The sequence below is a fragment of the Panthera uncia genome, chromosome D2 (genome assembly GCF_023721935.1).
Source record: "Panthera uncia isolate 11264 chromosome D2, Puncia_PCG_1.0, whole genome shotgun sequence".
Taxonomy (NCBI): Eukaryota; Metazoa; Chordata; class Mammalia; order Carnivora; family Felidae; genus Panthera; species Panthera uncia.
This window is the reverse complement of record NC_064818.1, coordinates 54123054-54148931: the sequence shown is the minus strand read 5'-3', so window position 1 is coordinate 54148931 and position 25878 is coordinate 54123054. Positions and strand designations below refer to the sequence as shown.

Sequence of the window (25878 nt, the reverse complement as noted above, 5' to 3'; positions counted from 1 at the left end):
GCACAAGCAGGGGAGGGACAGAGAGAGAGAATTCCAAGCAGGCTCCACTCTGTCAGCTCAGAGCCCAATGTGGGGCTCAATCCCACAAACCAGAAGATCATGACCTGAGCCAAAATCAAGAGTCAGATGCTTAAACTGACAGAGCCACCCAGATGCCCCCCTATGATCAAATGATTTTTGACAAGAGTGTCAAAACCACTTACTGGGAGAAGAGACACTCTATTCAACAAATGGTATTGGGTAAAATAAATATCCACATGCAAAAAAGCATGAAGCTGGATCCATACCTTATACCACACACAAAAATCAACTCAAAATGGATCAAAGATTTAAAACTATAAAACCCTTAGAATAAATCCTTATAGCAGGATAAGCTTCATAACACTAGATTTGGTAATGATTTTTTTAAATATGACTCCCAAAGAACAGGTAACAAAGGTAAAAATAGATAAACTGGACATCAAAATTTTAAAAGCTTCCATGCATTGGGACGTCTGGGTGGTTCAGTTGGTTAAACGTCTGACTCTTGATCTCGGCTCAGGTCATGAACTCACAGTTCCATGACTTCAAGCCCTGCCATCGAGCTACGCACTGTTGGTGTGGAGCCTGCTTGGGATTCTTTCTCCCTTTCTTCTGTCCATCCCCTGCTTACACTCTCTCAAAATAAACTTTAAATTAAAAAAAAAAATCTTCTATGCATAAAAGGACACAGTCAAGAGAGTAAAAAGATAACCTACAAACTGGGAGAAAATACTTCAAATCATTATCTGATAAGGGCTTAATATTTAGAAAGAACTCCTACAACTCAACAAAAACAACAAAAACCAATTCGATTTAAAAATGGGCAAAAAGACTTGATAGACATTTCTCCAAAGAGCATGTACAAATGGCCAACAAACACATGAACAATCACTAATCATAAGGGAATACAAATCAAAACTACAATGAGATACCACTTCACACCCATCAGAATGGCTACTATAAAAACAAAAAAACAAACAGAAAATAACAAATGTTGGCTAGAATGGTGGATAAATTAGAATTTTTATGCACTGTTGGTTAAGAATGTAAGATGGTGCAGCCGATGTGAAAAGAGTTTGGTGGTCCCTCAAAAATTAAAAATAGAACTACCACATGACCCAGCAATTCCATTTCTGGGTATACACCCAAAAGAATTGAAAGCATGGTCTTGAAGAAGTATTTGTACGCCAATGTTCACAGTGGCGTTATTTACAAAAGGTGGAAGCAACCCAAACATCTATTTTTGGTGAACAAACCCAAATGTCTATTGTTGGATGATCAGATAAACATAATGTGGTACATACATACAACGGAATATTATTCTACCTTTAAAAAAAGGGAAACTTTATGATATATGCTTCAACATAGCAAAGCCTTGAGATGTTATACTAGGTAAAATAAATAAGCCAGTCACAGAATGACAAATACTGCATGATTCCACTTATACGAGGTACCCACAATAGTCAAACTCATAGGACAAAAAGTAGAATAGTGATTGCCAGGGGCTGGGGAAGGGAAATGGGGAGTTACTTAATGGATATAGTTGCAATTATGTTAAGATAAAAAGAGTTCTGGAGATTGGTTGCAAAATACTGTGACTATACTTAATACTACTGAACTATATACTTAAAAGTGGTTAAGACACTAAATGTTATATTAATGTACATTTTAGCACAATACCAAAAAAAGCAGTATGAAAGGCACAATCTGCAGCTAAACGCAAACAACTGCAAAAGGGACAGAAATCTAATACAGAATAGGGGAAGAAGAAATGTTTTACCCCTCACCAAAGATTCACCTACACGTATTCCAATCACCATATACATTCAGAAATCCTATCAATAGTATTCAGCTCAGATGTCTTATTTCAACTCCATTTCCACAGCTCTATTAGACACTTCCAATTAAATGCTCACTTTCACCACAAACTGCTTTCAGCTAATAACCTCATTATCCTCACCATAAAAACTGGTCACCACACTTTTCCTCTTCTCAATTCTCAACTTCTGTTAATCCACCAGCTAAGTCATCCTGGCTTGGAAAACCTAACAGCAGTAATATTTCCCTCTCCTTTATTTATATACTCACATAATCGCTAAGTTTTAACACTTTATTCTAGATTCCTTACATACATCCCTTCCTTATTCATCTTTATAGCTACAATCCTAATTCAGGCTAATTTTCTGGATTAGAAGAGCCTTCTATAATTTTCTCACTATAAATTCCTCTGTATTACAACCTAAAAATGACTACCAAACCAATCATTCTAAAACACAGAACTCTGTAAGGTTCAGGATAAGTTCTATCTCCTTGATTAAGCAACTCCAGTGCATCTACTTCATCTCTCAAGTACTACAGTACTTACATTTTCTTGTACTATCTGCTATCTTTTTGAATATTATACGGGAGAATAAAGGAGGGGGTTTTACTCTTAATGTTTCCTACCTACATCAGAGCTTTGGTTCTGGGCATGTCCGATGGGTGATTTAACTCTCCCTAATTTAAATCTCCTTTAATTGCTTTAGCCACCCATGATCTCACCAACAGCCAGCCCATAAGGAGGGATCAGTCTTTTACTTCTTTGGTAGACTCTCTGGCCTACCACAGATCTAGACATTTAATAAACCAAATGATAAATCTGTTAACTCTGACCACATAAAATTTAACACAACTGGGTTAACCACCAATTAATAGTTTACTGAGGCCTGTTTGTTCAAGGGAAAAATCCACAGATTGGGAGTTCAAAAATACCACTTCGATATTTAATGGGATCCTGGATTGAGCACTGATTTCACTGAGTCAAGTGGTTTTCCTTAATCTTTGAAAATAATCTATATAAAAGGACTCTGGAAGTACAACAAGGTTAAGTCTCACAATCTAGATTTGTACAGTTAATGGAGTAATTAATTAATCATGTACTGACTTGTGGTATCCAATTAAGTCTGCTGTGCATCTATTGAATTATCATAAATAACCTTTAAACTTTTCATATTTGTTTTCTTTCTCACCCCTAATAGATGTATACTATATTAATATATTTTTCTTCCACAGGTCCTTTTATACAATAGGTACTATGAATACTTACTGATTTGTGGTACCCTGAGACAAGATGACATTCCTATCAAGAAGCATTGAATACACCCAAGCTAATACACTGGACATAAATACATGTTGTGGAATACGAGAAAATAGTAACTAGATTCACCATCTGCTCTTACTATAAACTTTCAAAGTGTTAAAGTAGCAATAAAAATTAAAATGTTAAAAGGATGTATCTAAACTTTTAATTAGCATGTACTCATGAAACAGAACAAATTATGAATGTTCATACTGAACACAACATGATAGACTAATGATAAACATGAAAAGAATCTTATTACGTGATTCTTTAGCTAGCTGGGCAATGAAGGATATCTGTATGATTTGCCTCCAACCTTGTGAGTATATCCAAAATTAAGTGCTCTGGCTCCACCTAGAACATGCCTCTCTCATAACTGCCTATGTATTCTTCAAGTCTCATCTTCTTAAAACACCTTCCTAAAATGCTAGTCAAATACTAAACTTACTAACAGTCTTACAACAAACTTAAGATAACAAATAGTTTATATTTTGGTATATCATCCTATCTTCCATCATCCCTAGTTAGTGAAACATCCATGCTCCTTACTCTACAACAGCTATCTCTACTCTATCTCAGCCAAACTCAGCACAGCGATACCATAAATTTATCACTTAGAATTAGTCCATTTTTAGGGACAATAAATACTGGAAGCAATTTTCTATTCTTCCTATCTCTCCAACACCTTCTCACTACTACTGAATCAACTCTTCATACTATCAACATAATAAAAGCCTCACAAAATGGGTTTTCATAAAGAAATACAAATGTATATGTACATATATTTAAGTAAACCTATGTATTTCCTAGCTGAGACAACTGAGAAGACCTAGAAGTAATGACACCCCAGTTCCGATGAAGACACCTAGTGCCCAGACAGACCTTGCTTTCCTTCTCATACAATTCTCCAAATAAAAGAAACTAAGGTTCCTTGGAGAAATCCAGAGCTGAGACAGAGAAAGCAAAGGTAAGTCGGGAATGCTTCTTGGTGCCAAAAAGAAAAGAAGTGCTATTAAAAAAAAAAAAAAAAAAAAAAAAAAAAGGCAAAAAAGATAGGCCAACTTGAAAGAGCTCTCCATGGCCAAATCTATGACAATTTGCAATACAAAATTAAAGAATAATTGTAACGAATTATAATCCATAGAATAAAATAAGAATCCATGACTCCATATTGATAGGTAAACAAATAAATACATAAATAGAGGAGAAAAGAAAGCTCTTCCTTAGAGCAGAATTCCAACTAACAAAAGCAGAAGAAATAACAGAAATAGAAAATCATTATTTGGTAAGCACTAGGTAGTAATTTTTCAAGCAACTTTCATCAATGGATGCTAAAATTAGTGTATGACAAGAAACTAGTATGATGAGAAAAAGATATTCACAAAAATCTTAAAGTACCTCTCAACAAGGTATCTATTAAATACAAAAAGGAGGGGCGCCTGGGTGGCTCAGTCGGTTGAGCATCTGACTTTGGCTCAGGTCATGATCTCGCGGTCCATTGGTTCAAGCCCCACGTCGGGCTCTGTGCTGACAGCTCAGAGCCTGGAGCCTGTATCGGATTCTGTGTCTTCCTCTCTCTCTGCCCCTCCCCCACTTGCACTCTGTCTCTGTCTCAAAAATAAATAAACATTAAAAAAATAAAAAATTAAATACAAAAAGGGAAAAAATAGAAACCTTACAATAGAGAAAACTGGCAGACATCTGCTTAACTAACTGATCCAAAGTAAGACATCACCATGTGCTTCCTGATAGGGTGTACTAAGGATGACACAACATCATTCTGTGGAATTCTTGCCAAAAATGCATAACCTAGATTCAATCATGAGGAATCATCAGACATACCTAAATTGAGGGAACATTCTACAAACCAATTTATCAGTATTCTTCAAAATTTATGAAAGGCAAAGCAAAAAATACTATTCCAGACTAAAAGAGACTAAGAATACATGACAACTAAATACAAAGTATTGGATCCTGGACCCGAAAAATGACATTGCTGGGACCACTGGTGAGCTGTGAAATTAGATTAAATAATATTGTATCAATATTTCCTGATTTGTATAATTGTATTAGAAGATGGTAACATATGGAGAGTCTGGGTAAAGGGTATAACAGTGACTCTTTATTGCTTTTGCAATTGTTTTATAAGTCTAAAATTATTTTTTTAAAAAGCTAAAAAGAAGTAGAAAAGCTTCATGAGTATATAAACAGACAACTGTGTGCATATGCTTGTCACACGTAAGCACTCAAAAGTTAGCTATTAATATAATTCTCCAAGCTTATTAAGCCTCCTAGGATTTCTTAATTCCTCATTTAGTAAATATTTTACCGAGTGCCCACTATGTGCCCAACAAACACAAAAGAAAGAAGCCAGTCAGCCAGCGAGGCAGGCACTCACTAACAGATTCTTAGGCACAGCTGAGACTGGCTATTTGAAATATACTCATGACCATCTACACACTTATCTCTTCTGTCTTTCAAAGTGAGTAATTCCAAGTTCTACTTTAATTCCTGCTCCCCAGTTTCCATGTTCCTGTTCCTACTTATGTTATCAAAATGCATGTAATTAAAAAACCATGGGATCAAATTCCAGCCATTTGACTTATCCTGTAACTTAGTCTCTGTGACCATTCTAATTCCTTTACTTGTAAAACTGGGATGCCTTTAACCAACTTTACAGGATTGCTGTGAGGATTTAAATGGGAACAAATATAAGCAAATGGTACATAGTACACATAGCAGATGTTAAAAAAATGTATTTTCCTATCTCTTAAAAATTTTATTTTCTAACCACTATAGGGTCTTGAAGGGTAGACAACAGTTGTTTTACTAATTTCTAGGTGAATTCCTGTTCTATTTTCCAAAGAGTCTACTTTGTATTTTTTACCTATGTATTTAAAAAAAATAAACATAATGTATTTACTTTAACCATTTTAACAGCTTCAGTACCCACTGAAAATCCAAAATGAAAAATATGCATAAGCGTCATTTCTTTCCCAACTATCAGACCAATAGTTCTAACAGCTTTTCCAAATATTGTTTGGAGATCTCATCATGCCAACTCCAAACTCAAGATTCCATTATCATGCTCTATGCTGCCACCCATTGGCTATTACCATACTCTCCAGATATTTCCTTCTCTTTGAAATCTTAAAGCCAGCCTTAAAGAGTGTAAACTTCAACCCAGTGGATAAATTTATCTACACATTGTAGTAATTCTCATATGAGATGCTCCAAGTGCCTGCAAAGAGTTTCAGTTCAATCACTTTAAATCTAACACAATTAGAGATCTATACTTGGCAATTTACATTTTCTAAGCTCTCTTTTTTCCTATTTTCCACTATAGTTGTTATGGCTGTCTCTGAAAAAATTAAATGTCAAAGATAAGTAGTGAAGTTTCTAATGGAGAATACCAGCTTTCCCAGAACTAGCTAGGTTGTCAAATGGAAATACTCTTTCTAGTTAGAAAAGCAACTAGAAATTGAGGAACTAAAACGGTAAGAGCAGCTGTTTTAAATGCTACATAGTTCCAGGTCTTGCTAGTTCTGTCTTCTAAAAATATTCATACAGTATTTTACCCGCATACAGCAACGGAAAACTCAATCATATTACAAGGATATACTGTACTCAATTACTGAGCATAGAAGGGCTTTCCTCCTAATCCTACCTTAAAAAAGATAATTAACACTTGCTCCTTCTATTCCACCAAAATGCTTACTAAATGACTTGCTCAACAGTCACAACATGCATGCACATGCGTGCATACACACACACAATTCAAAATGACCAATTTCAACTTCACTAGCAGTTGCTTAATTTTCTGGTCTTTCTCAAACCACATTAAATTTCAAAACACTCTCCACATTCACTCAATGGGAACAGACCATCCTGGATAGTCCCAGGAACAACTTTTCATGTAGTAAACAAGAAAAGATGCCAGAAAAGAACATTAAAAGGCTCTTAAATTGGCTTTCAGATTTGAAAGCAACTTGCCAACAATGATAAATAATGGTACAGTGGTTACAAGCAGAGGTAACAAAGAAGTATACAACATGGTTCACAGTGTTCAGAGGTTGACAACGCAGTTAAGAACACAAGATGCAAACATAGAAAAATAGGAACAAAATAAGGCAGAATATTAACTGACAAATAACTGGTATAGATAACATTTACTACAACAGTGTGAAGTTTAGAAACAGCAATAAGAGCAGAGGTATACCAGTGATAGCAGGATAGAAGCTTAAGCTAAGAGTTAAGGGCAGGGGAATTTCAAGCGATAGAGAACAATGGGTATATGTAGTGCTGTAGTCCAAATAGTAAAAGCATGTTATTTAATACAAATGACTGGACAAAAAACCCAAAAAACAAAAAACAAATGATTGCACCAGTTTAGCTGAAAGAAAACTGTATAAAAGACAATTGGGGGGCAGCATTAGAAAGAGAAGTGAACTAACTGTGCAGCATACTGAGGCACAGATCATTAGGCTAATAATAAATCCAGAATACAATGAGAAAGTCACTGGAGACTGAGTATGAGATAACGTTTCCACACTATTTAAGGCATGAAGGTTAGGGGGAAGGAGTTTACACTGGTAGCAGTGTTTAAAAGACTAAAGAAAACTAAAAGCGACCAATCATGTTTTTTCAGTAGTTTAGAAATAATGCTAATGGTCTGAACCACGGTAAGGACTGTGGAAAGAAAAAGAATGTAATTCCTTCCTATGAAGGAAGAACTTATAGAACCTGGTCAATGATCTAGTTAGAAGTATACAGGGGGGAGGAAGGAATTCAAAATGCTTCCAAAGCTTTAAAACAGAAAACAAAAGTACCATGAAAAGAAACATAAGATAGCAAACTATTATTAATAAATGTTTCCAACATTTGAAATGATGTTTCTAAACCAAAACTCCATTTATGTTTAATACAAAGCAATAAAAACAGAATACAGCAAACTTCTACAACAACTGAATATAAACAGCATTCATGCTCCAATACAATGAAGAAACATCTTATACTAAAGCATAAACCACAGTTTATCATAAATCTACATGAATTAGTAACTACTTGATCCAGATCCATGCTACTGTTCTTTTTGTACAAATGACTCCCCTTGCTTCAATTACCATACATTTCATATTTAAAATACACTCAACAGTTTGAGATCTAGTTAATTATTCTGCTTAATGAACTACATAAATAAAGCAATGCATGTTGGGATACAGATTTCTCAATAGGCTAATCAACAGACTAGAAACAGTCTAAATTGCAAAACTCAGTTACTATCAAATCTTTTATAAATAAATATGGAATCATACCTTCCTCTTCCTACAAATCCCCCAACAAATAATCAAATTTTGAAAAAAATAAAAACTATAAAATACCACACTAGATAAGTTACACAAGTTTTTTCGTTACCTTTACTTTATCTCTTCTTAAGCAACAGAATAGACAGTTTTCATCAAAAGTCCAATCAGAAATGCTTTCAGGTTCACAGTCTGCAAAAAGAGTTGGAATACCAAATTAACAGTTACAAAAGTGAATTTTTCAAACAAATGAGAATTTCAAAAATATTATTTAACAACAAACAACAAAAAATCCTAAGCACTGGACAGGTTCCTTACTTGTCTTAATATTCTTAGTAACTGTTCACTAATTAATATATCTTATTAATACATATATTTGCATTATCAACTAAACACAAAAATGTTTATAGGGATACAGCTTTAACTCACATAAAATTGAGTAAAAAGGAGAAAGAGACTGGGGTTTAAATCACAAAAGTATCAGATATGTCACCAGGAAGAATTTGAAATATACCAAAGAGGAAAGAAAAAAAAAAAGATTTTGAATACCTTTATATAAACTGAGATCTTTTAATAATGCAGGTCCAAACAGCCCTTCAAGAATACTTTCAAACCCTGAAAGGATGAAAAAAAAATCCATTATTACAGTAACACTCCCTATAGTAAGGTAATATTAATCTGCTGCTGAAAAAAAGATGGTGTGTTCCTCCAGTTCTCAAGGATCCCCAGAGTATTACAGAAGGGATGCTGAGGAAAGAGTGTCAATGACAAACCTAAAAGGAACATTTGCATTTTTGTCCATGATTAACATTCAATACAAATTCACAGCACATTCGAGAACAACACAAAACAGACAACACTAGAAATAACCAATGAAAGAATGGAAACTCACGGGTTGTCCTATCATTGTACAAAATCCCAAATACCTCCTTACATAAATGCTCAAAATCCATTTTAAAAGGCACCTTTCCCAATGGAAGAGTCAAATCGTTTCAAAATTTCCACAACATTCTGGATTAATCTAAATAGCCTGTTTCTGAATATGAACTGAGATAACAGATTTTTCAAGCTAACAGTTTTTTAATGTTTTATTTATCTTTTTGAAAGAGCACAAGGAGGGGAGGGGCAGAGAGAGAGGGAGACAGGATCCAAAATGGGCTCCACACTGACAGCAGTGAGCCCGATGTGGGGCTCAAACTCACGAACCAGATCATGACCTCAGCGAAAGTGCAACGCTCAACTGACTGAGCCACCCAAGCACCCATCAAGTCCACAGTTTTCTGAAGAAGGAAAATTCTCACTGAGAATACCTTTATTACTAAAGAAAAAATCATAATATTTTAAAAGAAAAAGATCTTTGTAACTTTTTCACATTGCCACAATAACTACTTGCTGGTTCCTTTATGAAGGTAGAACTCACTAGTTATACATACAAAAAAAAGAAAGAAAAAATCCAAATATATCTGTATATAAATGTTTAAAATATTATCACCTTCCACATTATTTAAAAAAAAAAAAACTTTTTTGGATTTATTACCTCAAATATGGCCGATTCAATGAAAAACAATGAAAAAATCTTGGCCATCTTACTGTTTCCTATGGTTCATAAAGAGAATAAGGAGGGAAAAGGGGAAAGGAATCAGACTGCACCTTTATATAACATAACAGAAATAACAGGTTAAGAGTGGTGGTTCCCAAACTAAGGATCTCACTGGGAGCTCAAACAGTTACAAGGGGTCCACGAATCCATATGTACTTCAAGAATGATCTTCAGAAAGAATTAACGTGTCTTGTGCATGCAGTGTTCATAGTACTGTTCAAATGCAAAAAAAAAAAAAAAAAGTTATTGTAATTAAGAAAATACACAAAATGTTACTGAATTCCTAGTGTGTATTATGTATTTTGGGGCCCTATGTATTTTGTCACATAATCTATAATCACAACTTTATAATTAAAAAAAATTACTTAGAAAGTACTCTTATGCTCAAAAGGGAGGGAACCACTAATTTAAAATACTATAGCCAGGTGGATACATGAGGTTCACAACATAGTTAGCACTTCCTTACTACAAATACAATCACCATAAAGGGTTTGAAGGTAAAGGGGTAGAAAAGATGGTGCTTACAAACAGGATTTTGTCTCTTTATAAGAATAATAATGCAGGGGTGCCTGGCTGAGTCGGTAGAGCAAGGGACTCTTGATCTTGGGGATATAGGTTCAAACAAGCTGCACAGGAGATGTAGAGATTACTTAAAAATCTTTAAAAAACTAAAAAAAGATCAAAATTTAATACGGGGCGCCTGGGTACCTCAGTAGGTTAAGAGGCCAACTTGGGTTCATGTCATGATTTCGCAGTTCACAGGTTTGAGGCCCTGTGTCCCTCAGGCTCCGTGCTGACAGCTCTGCTTTGGATTCTGTGTTTCCGTCTCTCTCTGCCCCTCCCCTACTCATGCTCTGTCTCTCTCTTAAAAATAAATTTAAAAAATTAAAAAAGATTATTTTTAATAATTAAAAAAAGAAGAACAATGCAGAGCAAAAGACTTTTTTTGTCCACAGTATTAAGCCATTGTTTTCAAACAGAATAATCTCTAGAGTCTATGTTAACTACATTGTAAAGAGTTGATTTTTCTACACTATTTTCTAGATTCTAGATTTTTCATTTATTATTAAGGAGCAATTGTTTTTCAACTCTCCTTAATTCTTCCCATCAAAATTATTCCAAGGACATTAACAAAATCAAACTATCCATTCAAACAAGAGTTATCTGTGTCTCTGTTTATTATTTGCTAAAACATTTTCTGCTAAATCACTATGGTCTCTCTTCCCCAAACTAGGGAGGAGAAAGGGTTGGACTGGGGGTTTAGAGGTTGGGGAAATGGTGGTTAAGAGAATGAGAAGGAATTGCTAGATCCTATCTATCTTGGGCCTGCAAACTAGATATTCTCAACACTAGTCTCCCCTCCCCAAACCCCTTAAATAAATCCCACAGCCTGCCTCCCAACTCTAAAGCCCTATTTCACAAATATTAATGAAAGCATTTCAATACCTTTAAAGTACCCAGTACACACTGCAAATAGCTAAAAGAGATTATAAGTGGCTCTTGTCCCAAAGAACACATGTAATAAATATGCTTTCATCTAGATTTATATGAAATTGTGACAAATTCCAAACTTGCATACTAAGTATAAATTCCTGAGAAGGAAAAATGTTAATATAGCAAGAAATAATACCAGGAAAAAAAGGCTTATAAGCTTTGAGAGTGAAAATTATTAAAATTACAAAATAACAGAATCTGAAAGAATAAGAAAATAGAATAAAAACTTCATCAATAACACAGAGACACTAAACAAAAAACTGAATCACATATCAAAAAACCATGAAAGGGAAAGACCAAAAACAATAAATAAAAAAAAAAATCTGGTGACTTAACCACAAATAATTTTGACCAAAAGAGCAACTATAAACAGATCACTCCTATTTTGCTCACATCTGTAACAATACATTAAACCTTACAAATATTATCAATTAGACACTGTAAAGCCATATCCTGCTACCCTGTTAACTGAATTTAATGCTACTCAGTTTTATTAACATTAAATATTGAATTTAGCAGTTGCATAGCAACAAGAAACGGCTCATGTGCTATGCTTGACATTAACAAAAGGCAAATAAGGGAAGAACAAATGTATTCAAAATTTATACCATGATCTCACAGAAAAGCCATGAGATCAATAACAAAATGCCATGGAAAATTAAATAAATACTGAAAAAGACAGCTATGTCATTATGTTCAATCACTAGAGCTTAAAAACCATCTTTATGGAATACATTACATGTGAGGAAATATTCATAATTTTATTGGACACAACCAGTGTTCAAAGAATTCCTGTCCAACATCACAATGGGTCTCAAAGTTGGGTCTCCAGTCTCTTCCTCACAGCAACCTCCACTGTGTTTTTAGACTACTCCTAAAATACTGCTTTGACAATGCCATTATCTGTTCCGAAAAATTCTTTGTTTAAAACACAAATCCCAAATTCTTAAGTCCAGCAATCAAAGCTGCTTATCATTTGGCTCCAAGCTACCATTAGCAGCAGCCTTATTTCCCACAACTTTGTGCCCATTCTCAGAGCTTGTCATGTTAGTATTCTGATGTATTCAGTCATCCTAATATTTTCTCAGGCCTCTGCATCTCACCTCTGCCAAAATAAATTATCTCGTTCAAGGCACTCTTCAATTTGTTCAACAAATACATGTCTGCTTATTCAACTGACATTAACTGAGAGCTGACCATCTAGCATGGACAATGGCAGGCACTGATAGTGTGAACAGCCAGTGGTGAAGAGACATGGTGACTGCCCTCATGAAGTTGGATTTCCAGTTTTCTCATCCTCAGAATTCACTTATCACTCTCCCCTTTTAAATAAATGTCAATTCCTTATGTTTTCTTTGTTTTCTGTCATGTGCAAAGTGCTCTCTATGCAATCTATTCTGTAAAATAAAATTTGTCATAGGCTATCTAAACTTTATTTTTTTGCTTTTCTTTTCATGTATTTATATCTTATCTCCTCAAGGAGATTTAATACTCCAGGAAGGCTAGGCAGGTCTTCCTGTTTCCCTCATTTTTCTCTCTTAAACTAGGACTCTACATGCTTGGTTTGCAGCTTCTAATTTAATCATCTACCTCTCAAAAACAAAAGATAGATTAAAATTTTTCACATATTCCCTCTTCAATCTTAATCATAGTCACTACTTTATTTGTAACCAAAACGGAATAGGTTATGAAAAATAACAGGACAGAAACATATCAAATACATAGCGAACATAAGTCAGTAAGCAATATAGTCCGTGCTTTTGAAACAAAAAATTAAGGATGGAATGAAAAAATGGTTCATGGGTCTTGGGAACCTTTTCTCTGTGAGGTACAGTATAGACATTAGTAGTTTGAGAGATAAAGAGGTGCTAAAAAGGAAAATCAGGGGCACGTCAGAAAATTAGCAATTTTTACATCAAGGTCCTGGGGTATCTTGTAAAACTTGGTGCTTGGTATAAAAGAGCTCGGTCTCCAACAGAGTAGTATTATTTTATGAAATATCAGTTCAGAGGTGCTTGCTGGTTTAAAAAAAAAAAAAAAGGCACCAGATTATATAATCTTTTATATTTTATCCAAGATAACATAAGGTAAAGAATACCTTTTTACTGATGTTCCATCTTTCTCAATGTATCATACAACCAAAGAAACGTAGATAAACTCCTACAGGTAATGAACAAAAACCAGGTTCCTCTTCTCATTACTCTAGACTTCCTCCTCCCCCACTGCTGGGCAACTACATTCACTAAGTCCTTCCTCTCTTCCTGAGCATCTGATCCCAGCCCATGCACTGTGAGGAGCCCATTTGCTGGCACACTTATCACCCTCAGAACTACCCAGCACAAGAACTGATGAAAAAACCTGACCAACTACATTGGAGAGAAACAACAATCTAATTACAACTAATGGCTCAAACTAAAACAATTAATGAAGAAAAAATACTAGAACTTGAAGAAATTATTTCAAATAACATTTATTATAATAATTAGTAATAATTATTTTATAATAATTATTTATTTAAGAATAACATTTTTAAAATGTTATTCTCTACTCAGAAAAAAGTGGAGAATATGTGTTTGGGAGAGAAGGAAAAAAGAAAAACTGTCAAAATAATCAAACAGAGGTACTAAGCAGAAAAATATACAATAAATTTGTGATTTAGAAAACTAACTTAAGAAAGGTCCTCAAAGGACACCTGGGTGACTCAGCTGGTTAAGTGTCTGGCTCTTGATCTGGGCTCGGGTCACGATCTCACCATTGAGCCCCACATCAGGCTCTGTGCTGAACACGGAACCTGCTTAAGATTCTCCGTCTCTGTCTGTCTGTCTGTCTGTCTCTCTCTCCCCCCCCCTCCCCCTCCCCCCCCCCCCCCAACTCTCAACCAATCAATAAAAATGTCCTCACAATATATAGTGAATCTGAAGGCACAGAGATCATGAGGAGGTAGCCAGGGCATTCAATACTGTAAAACACGATTTCTAGCAAGAAAAAGCAAAGAACATAAATGAAAAAAAAAAAAGGTGTTTTTTTTTGTTTGTTTATTTATTTAAGGGAAGCAGAAGGAGAACAAGAAGAAAACTTCCTAATGTTGAGTATTATCTGGAGTCTAAAGGCTCTGAGAAATACTGGGGCAGAGTACTCAAGGGGAAAAAAGCATGTAGATGTAGCACTTACCTGGTAAAATATCTCAACCTCAAAAATAAAAGTTTAAAAGCTCCAAAAAAAGGGAAAATTTTTCCTTTTTTTACTTAAGAGAAAAGGGATTTAGACTGCCAGTCATTTTATCAGAAGTAAATGCTAAAAGCCAATGGAGGTATGTTTACAAAATTCTGAGTGTTAAAACAAAAAACATACACTTTTTGTAGCCAAGCTATTACTCTTATTATAATTTTAAGGTTTATTCATTTTTCAGAGACAGAGCGTGAGAGCAGGGGAGGGGCAGAGAGAGAGGGAGACACAGAATCCAAAACTGGCTCCAGGCTCTGCGCTGTCAGCACAGAGCCTGGTGCGGGGCTCAAACCCACAAACTGTGAGATCTTGATCTAAGCTGAAGTCGCACGTACAACCGACTGAGCCACCTAGGCGCCCCTGTAGCCAGTCTATTATTCAAAGACATGGGTAAAAGAAAAGAAAGAAGGAAACATGCTCTGATTTGAAAAGCAGGACAGCACTCACTCTGGGGTAAGAGCGACTGAAAGTAGTTCAGCTAATAAAAAAATAATTCAAAACAAAGACCTCCTAAAAAGAGAAAACAATGTTTACATAAAAAATAATGGTGGGGGGAGTGCCTGGGTTGGGTTCAGTCAGTTGGGCTTCTGATGCTTGATTTCGGCACCAATGATCTCACATTCCTGAGACAGAACCCCGAGTTGGGAGCACAGAGCCTGCTTAAGATTCTCTCTCTCACCCTCTGCCCTTCCCCTGTTCATGCTTGCATACGCGCACACACACACACTCTCTCTGAAAGAAAGAAAGAAAGAAAGAAAGAAAGAAAGAAAGAAAGAAAGAAAGAGAGAGAGAGAGAGAAAGAAAAGGTAAGCAGTATACCAGTAAAATTAATAGTTAAGTGTAAATAGTTGTTACTGGGGAGCCTAGGTGGCTCAGTCAGTTAAGTGTCAAACTCTTGATTTCAGCTCAGGTAACGATCTTGCACTTCGTGGGATGGAGCCTGCCTGGGATCCTCTCTCTTTCTTTCTCTGCCCCTCCCGTGTGCTCTCTCTTTCTCTCTCTAAATAACATAAACTTATAAATATCTCTCAAAATAATAAAATAAACCTATATATAAACAAACAAACACGATATAATTTAAAAAGTAATGACTTAGGAATAACATCCCAGGGGTGCCTGGGCTCAGTTGGTAGGCATCCCACTTCAGCTCAGGTCATGATCTCATGGTTCGTGAGATCAAGCCCCGGGGTTGGCTCTATGCTGACAGAGTAGAGCCTCCTTGGGATTCTCTCTCCCTCTCTTTGTCTCTCTCTCAGATGCCCCTCCCCATCTCATGCCTGCTCTCTCAGAATGAACATTTTTTAAAAATAAAATATGCAATTGAATAGCTGATTTAGACTTGTAGTTTTAGACTGAAACCTTAAGTTTGTACACTGTATTAGAATACTTAAACTTATGAACAATCACATTTATAAGTCTAAATTATGATTCTTAATATTTACTTAGACACGAAGGGAGATTTTGTTAAATACCTAAAGAGAAAATATAAAAATTTTAATTCATAATTACAGATTAAAATGCTTTAAAAGTTAAACTAAAATATTTATCAGAAATTTAAAATTAGAGTAAGATCTGTATTTTAGGAAAAGTAGGTTTTACATTTATAACTATAAGTAAAAGTGAATATTAAATTAGAAATCAAAGTAACCATGCCTTACCTTATACACAAAGCCACCTTAAGGATATTATTTTTTAAATATCACTTTTAACAGCAAGAACCAATCGAGTGTTAATACAGAGCTCAGCAGTGTGGGTATACAGAGGATCTGTTTAAAATATATGCCCTGCCATTAAGATTTACACACATTTCTGCTACCATGCATATACTGGTAACTGTCCAATCTCTTATCTCTTGCCCCAGACCTTATTTCTAACTGCCTGCTCCATTCATATCATCACCAAGATATCCCAAATACCTCAAAAAGTCCAAATCAAAATCATTCTACACTTCATCTCAACCAGTGACTCCTGTATTCCTTACCAGGAAAATGGCATCCCTAACCCCTTCAACCTAAACCATTCAGATTACAAATCTCAGTCTGTCTGATTCCATTCTTTCATAAGACAGTAATCAGGTCTTCCAGTCACTGAGTCCTATTCATTCCAATTCAGACAGATCCATCCAAACCTATTCTCTTTTCCATCCCTAAAGTCAGGTCTCGCCATCTCTTACCTTAATAATTACAGTACATGTCGTTCATATTATCATTAACTGAGCCCTTAGCTGGCATCAGGCAAGTACTGTATCAGGTACTTCATACCCACTATAACAAAATCTTCAGAGGAATACTGTAAAGTAGGTATTATTAGTACCTAGTACACATAAGAAAATCAAAGCAACTAATTTTTTCATACAACTACAAAGAGGCAGAGCCTAGGTTTAAAACCAGGCCTGTGATTCTACAACCCAGGCTCTTCAATTTCTCCACTACCTACTAATAACATCTTCGAACTTTTCATTCATTTTACTACTTCAGCATCCCCCTACACCACCATCCCCAACAGAATCCATCCATCACAATGCTGCCAAACTTTTTCCATCTTTTCTCAGTTTTACCAACCTTTGATGGTTTCCAATAATACTGAAGACTTCAAACTCCTGGATGATACCCAAGATCACTGAGGGTCTGTCTAGCCTCATACTACCTTTTCAGTCTCCCCTGCTACCATTTTCTACCTATACACACTATGCTCTAGTCAGACTGACTTATTAATCACTACATATATGGCAATGCTTCCATGCCTTTTAAGCATAGCATGTCCTCTACCTGGAATGTTCTCCTGCAACCCTCAATCTAGTTCATTCTAAGGTATCCTTTAGCTCATTCCTCAAGCCCTAGGCAAGCTTAGGAACATCCTCATCAGTGCTGCTTATACTACCACTTATAAACTACATACACTGTAATTATTTTTTGGCGTTTTATCCACTAGATTTTCAGCAAAGAACTGGAGCCTATCTATCTTTCTCTTTTTTTTTTTTAATTTTTTTTTTTTTTTTTTTTTATTGTTGGGACAGAGAGAGACAGAGCATGAACGGGGGAGGGGCAGAGAGAGAGGGAGACACAGAATCGGAAACAGGCTCCAGGCTCCGAGCCATCAGCCCAGAGCCTGACGCGGGGCTCGAACTCACGGACCGTGAGATCGTGACCTGGCTGAAGTCGGACGCTTAACCGACTGCGCCACCCAGGCGCCCCTCTATCTTTCTCTTAATATCAACCTGTTTCTTAAACTACAGTCAGTAAATTTCTGTTGGAAGAATGTAAACACACTTTCCTAATTCCTATACCCTCTGAGTGGTTTTAGATTTTAGAATGATTCCACTTTATATGTCTGGCATGTTAAAGACCTAAATATACAGTTAAGTAAAGTAAATAAAACACAAGGGTAATCGATATCTGATAGAAAAAGGATGGATTTTCTGCTTGAGTTCAACCAAGTTCCCTTTATCTATGAACTAAAACCAGAACATAATTAATGGCTAGCTTTGCTGGTCCAAGAACAGAGATGACAGAATACTTTTTTTCATAAAAAGCTGTAACCACAGCAAAGACAGAAAAAAGAGTAAGATAAGGTCCTGAAAAAGGAGGGGAAAAGAATATGTACTAAGTAACTGGAACATTACCAAAATAATTTCATATATCTACATACACAATGCCATAAATGAGATTCTAAGATGTTAAGTAACCAAAAGAACAAAGGTAGTAAGTAGCTAGGTCAGATGAATGTAGTTCTTTGGAAATCCAAGGGCAGTTGGGTTCATTTTTTCTGTTATATATTACTCTACCCAAACTGTCTTGGGTAGAGTAATTATGTTAAAAAGAAGCCATTTAAATGCAAATCGGAAGTTGATTAGGAATGAGTCAATTACACCAGGAGTTCACAATCTGTGGGCCACAATTCCTTAGAGGAACTCCATCATTACAAGGTCAGTAAATCCATATGAGCACGGTTTGTAAATTAAATAAAAATGTGCTTGTATATACAGCCACTATTTCTTCAAATGCTATTTTGCTGTGAACAAAATATAGGTTTCTTTAAAAAGCATTACTGAATTTGTAATAGTCTTTTGTCATTACATATTTTCTCAAACATACTAAAATTACACTACAAGGTGGGAGATGGGCAATTTCTTTCGTTTTCTTTTTTTTTAAGTTAAATAATATAAAATCATTTTCTACTGTTTCTGAGCCTCCTTTTCCTGGTGGACTATATAGATACTGAGTGTCTAGGAGTCAGATACTAGGGATGCAGCTGTGAACAATAAAAAGTTCCTATCAAGGAACTTTAATTCTGGCAAAGAAGACAAATGATACAAATGATGAGGAGGAGGAGGAGGAGGATAAAATGTATGATAAAAGTAAGTCAAAGTAATGATAGAAGAAGACAGTAGAGAGGGGGATAACAACTAAGCCCTGATAAACCCTGACTGAGTACATGGAGAAAACTTGGGAAGGGAATTAGGAAGGAGAATCTTTAAAGAGGTCAGAAGAAGACTTTAAGTAGCAACATTTTGAGCACTGAATGCAGTGAGGGATCAATCCACACAGATATCCAAGACAGGAACATTCTAGGCAGATGGAACGGCACTGAAGCAGTATATGGTATGAAGTATGGTATAGCTGAGAAACAGCAAGAAAGCTGGTATTATCTGAGCAAAGTGAATAAGGTAGAAGGTAGGAAATGAAGTCAGAAATCTAGAGGCAAGAATCTGTAGGCCACGGTGAGGATTCTGAATTTAAAAGAAATCAACTAGTTTTACCTTTGGGTACTGGTGGAGGTGTTACAGACTTCTATTGTTTAAGATTAGCAGGTGGGTGCACAGATAACTGATTATGAGGAAAGCATCATTAAAAGACTATCATTACTAGAGGCTTGGCAAGAGATAACGGTGGCTTGAAATAGTATGGCAATCATGAAGGTAGAGAGCGGTGGCTGGGTATAGAAAATATTTTGAAGATATAACCAACTTGCTCTGATGATGCACTGGATGTGGAATGGGAGGGAAAAGTATTAAAAACAATACTTAGGCTTCTGGTCTAAGAACTGAGTGAACCTTAATGTTAATTTTCTAAGATGGAGGGGCGCCTGGGTGGCTCAGTCGGTTAAGCGTCAGACTTCAGCTCCGGTCATGATCTCATGAGTTCAAGCCCCGCACTGGGCTCTGTGCTGACAGCTCAGAGCCTGGAGCCTGCTTTGGATTCTGTGTCCCCTCTCTCTCTCTGCCCCTCCCCTGCTCATGCTCTGTCTCAAAAATAAAAAACATTAAAAAAAAAAAAATTTATTTTTATTTTTTTTTTTTAATTTTCTGAGATGGAGAGAACTGAAGGAGAAACAATTTTGGCACAGAGAAATCTAGTTCAGATTGGGACATGTTAAATCTGACATGCCTTTCACAAATCAAAGTGGATACATGCAGAAGGAATTGGATAGGTGGGTTTGAGTTTAAAAGGAGAAAGTTTGGGTTCATTGGAAATCAAAGTACATATAGAATTTAAGGCCTTAAAACTAGAGATCACTTTCAGTTAATGAGGCAGATAAAAATGAAAGGAAGGAAGAAGATTGAATACCGGAGCATTCCAATGCTTACCAATTAGAAAAGAAAAGAGACTGAAAATATGACCAGGTCTCATTTATGGTTATATATCCAGTATCTGGCAAACAACTTCGTTGTTAACACTTTAAAAATACGATAGGTCATCTGAACCATTTCATATGGCATGTAATTAAAATAAATAGATATACCTTTCTACCTCTCATACAAGAGAAGATCTTGAAAGGAAGCACATACCCTTCAATATAATCAAACACATTTCTTTAAATTTCTGTAATATTCATGTTTAAAAAATCACTACTTTGGGCCACCTGGGTGGCTCAGTCAGTTGAGCATCCGACTTCAGCTCAGGTCATAATCTCTTGGTTCCAGAGTTCAAGCCCCACTTATGGCTTGCTACTCTCAGTGCACAGCCCATTTCTGATCTTCTGTGCCCCCCCCCCCCCCCCCCCGCCACCTCTGTCCCTCCCCTACTCACGCTCTCTCAAAAATAAATAAAAATTCAAAAAAAATGACTACTTTATAACATATCTCTAACATACCTTAATATATGGCAGTACAAAAGAGCAAACTTTAATCTGGTCCCTACCAAAATAAGCCTCCACAAGTTTATGAAAATTTTAAATTAAACGAAAGTTTGAGTTAGTCTTCAGATTTATACACATATTTACATATAAAGTAAATTCTAAATAGACTTTGTCTGCTCAAAAACATTCAGTGACTACCTACTGTCTGCAGAATAAAATCCAAACTATGAAGTGTGGCTTTTAAATCATTCCAGACGTGAATTTTTCAACCCTCTCCCTTCCAATTTCCTTCAAGGACGCTCAACTCAAAACTATTTTGTTTCTTGAATATAACTTGCTTTTGCTTGTCTTAATCCCTCTTCTCATCCTGTTCCTTTGGTCTAAAAAGGCTTCTCTCAAATCTCAATAGTCTTGATCCTGCTTTGTCTTCAAGGCCATAGATCAAAAGTTCCTTCCAATTGTTATCTTCCCTTTCAATTGACTCCAATATCCTTCACTTCATCCGTTCTGAATTTTCAACATGAATGAATATGTTTTATGTGTCCAACTGAATTCTACACTCAATGTTATAATGTAACAGAAGGAACACTAGTGTTCAGGAAATAACAGACTAGTGGTTAACAGCATGGATTCTGAAGCCAGACAACCTAGGTTCAAATTTCTGACTTTACCTTTTAACAGTTCTATGGCCTTAGGTAAGTTGTCTTCTTTATTCCTTACCCTCCTTAGCTATGAAATTGTTTTGATCTCAAAAAATTAAGATAATTAAATATTTGCAAACTTTGGAATAGTATCTGGAAAGTGTAATAGAAGCACTATATTATAAAGTGTTTGAGGAAGGAAACAAAGGAAGAATGTATTTTGGTAACTGCTCTTTTTTCCTTATGATTTAAAAGACAGCTACATACAACAGTAACTATAAATTTATGTTGATGAGCATGAAAATCAACAAGGAACACTGGAAAATAAAATGCCACATTTCTACCCAGGAGAATGGATAGCTAACAGTGTACTTGGGGAGTAGGGGAAAGGAAGGTTACATATCTGTAACCTCCTCTTAGATGTTGGTAGAGTGTATTAAATTAATGCTATTCATCATAGCTTGTGTAGGAGTAAACTTTCTAAACTACTGGAGAGAGACAGAGAGAATCTCAATGTAACCATGGACAGGAAGAGGTGGGATCAAAGTAATAGGAAAGCACAGGAAAAAGGCAGGATAAGTTTTAAATAGAAAAAAAAATGCAGAAGTTGAACTTTTATTAAGAGAAGAATACTCATCATTTATTGTGATGTGAATCCTGCATCTTTATATTAAACCTTTTTCCTTTAGAAAAAAATAAATTTATGTCCACGGACATATAATTTATAAAGATGTAATTTGTGACAATAACAGCATAAAATAAGGGGATAGAACTACATAAGAGCATAGTATTTTGTATACTATTGTAACTAAGTTGTTGTTAATCTGAAATACACTTTTATAAAATAAAATGTTAATTATATATCCCCAGGGCAAGCACTAAAAATCATTAATAAATTGTACAGAAAAATAAATAAAAAGGGATTTAAAATAGTATATTAGAAAATATTTATGACACAAAAGAAGGCAGTAATGGAGGACTTTAAGAACAGAACTGACATAAGACATGTAGAAAACAAATAGCAAAATGACAAATATCCTTAATACTAATTGCATTAAATGTAAATGGATGGATTAAACTCTCCAATTAAAAGGCAGAGATGGGCAGAATAGATTTAAAACACACACACACACACACACACACAAAACATGATCCAACTATATGTTGTCTACCTGAGACTCATTTTAGATCTAAGGACACAAAGAGGTTGAGAGTAAAAGAAAAGACAGTCCATGAAAACAGCAACTAAAAGAGAAAGGGAGTATGTATACTAATATCAGACAAAACATATGTTAATACTTGTTCCAATAGGGGCACCTGGGTGGCTCAGTTAGTTAGGTGACCGACTTCAGCTCAGGTCATGATCTCACGGTTCGTAAGTTCGAACCCCACCTTGGGCTCTGTGCTGACAGCTCAAGAGCCTGGAGTCTGCTTCAGATTCTGTCTCTCCCTCTCTCTCTGCCCCTCCCCTGCTCATGCTCTTTCTCTCTCTCAAAAATAAACATTAAAAATTTTTTTTAAAAACTTGTTACAATAGACAAAGATATATGACAAAAGAGTCAATCTGTCAAGATTTAACAATTAAAAACATAAATGCACCTAACAGAGCCCCAAAACATGAAACAAAAAAATGACAGAACTGAAGGGTGTAATAGCTCACTATTATAGACTTCAACACCTCACTAGCAATAATGGATAAAATAACAAGGTAAAAGATACAATGGAAAGAGAAAACTGGAACAATACCATAAATCAACTAGACCTAAAAGACATACAAAGAACACTACACCCAACAAAAGCAGGATATACATTACTTTCAAGTGCACATGGAACATTCTCCACAGTAGACCATATGTTAGACCATTAAAAAAAGTCTCATAAATTTAAAAAGCTGGAAATCATACAAAGTATCTTCAACAATAATGCAATGAGATTAGAACTGATAACGGGAATTGGAAACTTTCCAAGTCAAAAAAAAGTAATTACAATGAAAATTAGAAAATACTTTGAGAAGAATTAAAAATAGCCACAAAACACCAAAATGTATGGGATGCAGCAAAAGTAGTGCTCAGAGGGAAATCTGTAACTGTAAACACCTACATTAAAAAAGTATCACAAATGGGGCGCCTGGGTGGCTCAGTCGGTTGAGCGTCTGACTTCGGCTCAGGTCATGATCTCACAGTTCATGGGTTCAAGCCCCGCCATCAGGCTCTGTGCTGACTGCTTGCTCAGAGCCTGGAGCCTGCTTCAGACTCTGTGTCTCCTCTCTCTGCCCCTCCCCCACTCACACTTTGTCTCATTCTGTTTCTCAAAAATAAATAAATGTAAAAAAAACAAATTTTTTTTTAAAGTATCACAAATCAATAACCTTACTCTTTAAGGAACTGGAAAGAGATGAAGAAACAAATGCAAAGCGAGCAGAAGAAAGGAAATAATGAAGGGCATGGATTTAAAAAAGAGAATAAAAAAATTACTGGAACCAAAACTTCTTTGAAAAGATTAACACCATTGACAAACCATTAACTTGAGTGACCAAGAAATAAGACAGAGAAGACTCAATTTACTAAAACCAGGAATGGGGGCGCCTGGGTGGCGCAGTCGGTTAAGCGTCCGACTTCAGCCAGGTCACGATCTCACGGTCCGTGAGTTCGAGCCCCGCGTCAGGCTCTGGGCTGATGGCTCGGAGCCTGGAGCCTGTTTCCGATTCTGTGTCTCCCTCTCTCTCTGCCCCTCCCCCCTTCATGCTCTGTCTCTCTCTGTCCCACAAAAAAAAAAAAAAAAAAAAAAAAACGTTGAAAAAAAAATGAAAAAAAAAAACCAGGAATGAAAGTAGGGAATATTACTGACTTTACAGAAATACAAAGGATTATAAAAGAATACAATGAACAATTGTATGTCAACCAATTGATAACATAAAATGGACAAATTCCTATAAATTACCAAAGCTGACTTAAGAATAAAAATATATGATCTATAATGAGATTAAAATAGTAATACATAAAATATTGTCAAAGAAAAGAGCTAGATAGCTTCAGCGATAAATTCTCCCAAACATTAAAAAATATATATTTATTTATGTTCAGAGAGAGAGAAAGAGCATGCGCAAGGGCAGGGGAGGGGCAGAGACAGAGAGAGAAAGAGAATCCCAAGCAGGCTCCACACTGTGAGCAGCACAGAGCCTGCCTGACATGGGGCTCAATCACACAAACCATGAGATCATAACCTGAGTTGAAACCAAGAGTTGAATGCTTAACCAACTAAGCTACCCAGGCACCCCAATAAGAAACAGTTCACCCAAACATTTAAAGAAGAAATAATACCAACTCTTAGGAAATACTTCCAAAAAAACAGAAGAGGAAAGAATACTTCCTAACTCATTCCATAGGTCAATATTACTCAGATCCCATAAGAAAACAAAAATAGCACAAGAAAACTACAGACCAATCTCTCTCATGAATATAGATGCAAGAATCCTCAACAAAATAGTAGCAAACCACATTCAGCAGCATATTAAGAGGACTACACACCATGGACTTATCCCAGGAATGCAAGGGTGGCTCAATTTTTAAAAACCAATCACCACATTAATAAAATGAGGGGGAAAAATAACATAATCATCTCAATTGACACAGAAAAAACATTTAACAAATTCCAACACTCTTTCATGATAACACTCAATAATCTAGGAATAGAAAGGAGCTTTCACAACCTGATAAAGGCCATCTATGAAAAAACTCACAACTAACAGAGTCAATTGTAGAACACTGAAAAGCTTCCTATTAAGGTGAAGAACAAGATAAGGATGTTCATCCTTGCCACTTCTATTCAATACTGTCTGGAAGTTCTAGCCAGAGCAATTAGGTAAAAGAAATAAAAGGCATTCAAATCGGAAAGGAAGAAGTAATACTACTGCTTTTCACAGATAAGGTCTTACATACAGAAAATCCTAAGAATCCACAAAAAAATGATCACAATTAACAAGTTCAGCAACATTGCAGGATACATGAAAAACATACAAAAATAAGTAGCATTTCCATACATCAACAATGAACAATCTGAAATTAAGAATCCAATTTCATGTATAATAGTATCAAGAAGAACAAAATACTTAGGAACAAATTTAACCAAGGAAGTGGAAGAGCTGCACACTAAAAACCACAAAACATGAAATGTCAAGAAATTAAAGACTTAAATAAACGGAAAGACATCCCATGTTCCTAAATTAGAAAACCTAATATTGTTAAAATGGCAGTACGTCCCCGCCAAAGTGATCTACAGATTCAATGCAATCTCTATCACAATCCCAACTATGTTTTTTGCAGAAACTGACAGGCTTATCCTAAAATTCAAATGGAACTGCAAGGGAGTCCAAATAGCCAAAACAAGATTGTTTTGGCT

General features: G+C 35.7%; 1 protein-coding gene across 5 annotated transcripts in view; it reads right to left on the bottom strand.

Moving 5' to 3' along the window:
- The window catches only part of LCOR (ligand dependent nuclear receptor corepressor), a 156369-nt gene that overhangs the window by 77949 nt on the left and 52542 nt on the right, over positions 1-25878 (bottom strand). For all 5 annotated transcript variants that reach the window (XR_007460946.1, XR_007460945.1, XM_049646443.1 and 2 more), the window contains exons 3-4: positions 8992-9057; positions 8555-8634 (exon numbers count right to left, since the gene is read on the bottom strand). The gene's annotated coding sequence lies outside the window, so the exon portion shown is untranslated. The remainder of the gene's footprint in view (positions 1-8554; positions 8635-8991; positions 9058-25878) is intronic.